The sequence below is a fragment of the Callorhinus ursinus genome, unplaced genomic scaffold (assembly GCF_003265705.2).
Source record: "Callorhinus ursinus isolate GAN/ISIS: 27379988/994484 unplaced genomic scaffold, GSC_fseal_2.0 scaffold17, whole genome shotgun sequence".
In the NCBI taxonomy this organism is placed as follows: domain Eukaryota; kingdom Metazoa; phylum Chordata; class Mammalia; order Carnivora; family Otariidae; genus Callorhinus; species Callorhinus ursinus.
In genome coordinates this window covers 16,167,413-16,169,834 of record NW_027397079.1, presented here as the reverse complement: position 1 = coordinate 16,169,834, position 2,422 = coordinate 16,167,413, and the positions used below count along the sequence as shown (strand labels likewise).

The 2,422-nt window shown below is 55.6% G+C and overlaps 1 long non-coding RNA gene across 1 annotated transcript; it reads left to right on the top strand.

Annotated features, from left to right (window-relative positions):
- The first annotated feature begins 387 nt into the window (after positions 1 to 387).
- LOC141374382 (uncharacterized) lies at positions 388 to 1,917 on the top strand. Its single transcript, XR_012381209.1, has 3 exons — positions 388 to 501; positions 641 to 760; positions 1,790 to 1,917. It is a non-coding gene; the product is annotated as an uncharacterized lncRNA (long non-coding RNA).
- Positions 1,918 to 2,422: the final 505 nt, after the last annotated feature.

Here is a 2,422-nt window from a genome sequence, read left to right as displayed (position 1 = left end):
CTTTGTGTTAGGCCAGCTGATTCCCTCTCCCCTTACCCTCTTATTGGCTCAAGAGTAAAGTCTGTGTGGTCAGTTTAAAGCTTGCTTGATTTGCAAGACTTGTTTTGAGAAAAGATATACAATATTAATTAGTATTACGGATCTGGGAGCATAGTGACCTGGGGCTGGGCAGGTTTGGACAGATCAGGTGTTGGCTGGTGCCCTCTAGTGGTTGGAACGGTTCAACAACTTCAAAGATGTGTTGACCCACGTGGGCTTCTGTCTGTCTACCTTGGACTTGCTGTTTGGATATCAGCAGTGTCTTGCCAGGGTGCCTCATCTCTGGCTACGGCATTTTTTTCTGTATAAATTGGAAGGGGCGGACAGGGTATTAGTGAACAGCAGTCTGCACGTACAAAGGGCTGCCCAGGGAGACCGGTCACGTGTGAATTGTAAGCAAGGGGGCAGGTATGCTCAGCACCGAGCACGCTGTCACAGCCCCGCCATGCCCCACGCTGAAATGTGAGTTCTCTGAGCTTGGGGCCCTGGCTTAGTCATCTTTGTGTCCTTAAGGTCTGGCATGGAGATCAAATACATATGGAAAGAAGGGAGGGCAAAAGGAAGAAAGGCAGCTTGGTGAACTTGCTTCTCTTTGCTCAAGAGGTGGAAGGTCAAGATTAAGTCTTGCAGAGGGGAGCTTCGCACTGCACTGCTCCCATCAGAAACATGACCGAGAGGTGACAGCACGGCTGCTGTAGGTCCCACGCTGCCCGGAGGAGGAGTAAGTACCTGGACCAGCGGCTTGGAACCCTTCTGAATGCTTTGCCTTCCAGCATCAGTGGGGTTTCTTCTGCCTGCTGGAGTGGGACATGGTGTCTCTGAAGTGCAGGTTGCAGGGAAGTAAGGGGCCTTTTATGACTTCCCAGCCAGCCCTCCCTGCAGTGTTTGGGCATGGCTCCTGGCAGAGCCCTCCTGCCACGAGACCTGGGCTCTGGCTCCAGCTCTCCACTCCTCGCCAGGCTGGGACTTGTCAGCCTCCATGATTGTACGTGCCAAAGCCTTACAAACACACACACACACACACACACACACACACACACCCCTATTGGTTCTGTTGCTCTGAACTCTGACCCATACTCTCGGAATCATGTTAGCTGCTGGGTACAGTGGGAAACAGACCTGGAGGCTCGGCTCTCTGCAGTGTCCCTCGCAGTGAGGAATCAGAGGTCTGATGATAGCCCCGCGATGGTGGACAGTGGGGGTTGGGGGCAGGGTGCGGGCAGGAGAGACCCCGAGGAGGACGCGGGTTGGGGTTGGCGGGGGTCGAGTGGCGCAGGTGGGGGCCCAGGCGGCCGTGTGGTCAAGGCTGAGGGAGGCTGTGAAGCAGGGCACGGAGGAGCCACGGGGAGGGTGGGCAAGCAGGAGAGGCGGGCACATCCTCAGGGAAGCCCCTAATATATCGTGCCGGCCTCGTGTACTTGTGTTGTGACATGTAATCGCACAGTTATTTAACAGTTGTTGAGTGATTATTTGATAAATAACCTGTAATCTGCATGTCGAGTGAACTGGAGGAGCTTGCTACCGGTGATGGGCCAAAGAGTGAGGGGCTCTTGCCGAAACCTGGAAGAGAAATGACAGGATGTCGATGGCAGTGGCTGGGGGATGCCGGAGTGGGGACAGACGAGACAGGTGTCGAGAAGGGCCTGTTGGCTGCAGGGCTCCAGACCATCTTTTCCGGGTTTATTATGATTTCCCCAGAACTTAGCGTGGCCTCTGGCACACAGTAGGGCCTCCGTCATGTTGGTTACAGAATGAACTTGGACACCTGCCTGGCACACAGCGGTGCTTCCAGCAAATCTGCCCAGCGCCCATGCGAGGGCATGGATGTGTCGCGCTTCCAGGGTCGTACCCTAATGGGGTCCTGGCCGCCAGTGCCCTGCTTCGAGTGGGGAGGCTTCTGGCTGCTTCCCGTGTCTTGCGGTAAGTCCCAAAGACTGTGGCGTGAGCCACCAGATTGTGAGCACACAGCGGGTGTCCTTCTGTCTGTCTGTCACAGGCTGGGGAGATTCCTCCTCTCTCTTCCCAGCACACAGAAAGCCCCGATCTCTTCAGGAGCACTGGCCGAGAGTTCTGCCCTTCCCCAGACTCGGGCCTGCCGTGAATCCCCGTCTGGGCTGTCGTATGTCCGGGGAACGGGATTAGGCACTTTACACGTATTATTTGATTTAATAGTTTCAATTCTTGGAAGTGTGACAATCTTCATTTTCTGGAGGAGGAAACTCAGGAGGGGAAAGACTAATGACCTGCCCACGGTCACCGGGCTCATAAGGGGTAGCGAGGGGAGGGCCACCCTGCAGGCCCCGCACCCTCCTCTCTGTGCCAGAAGGTCTCAACCCTGGCTGCCCATCAGAATCACCTGTGCTGCTTTAATCGCGCCCCAGGG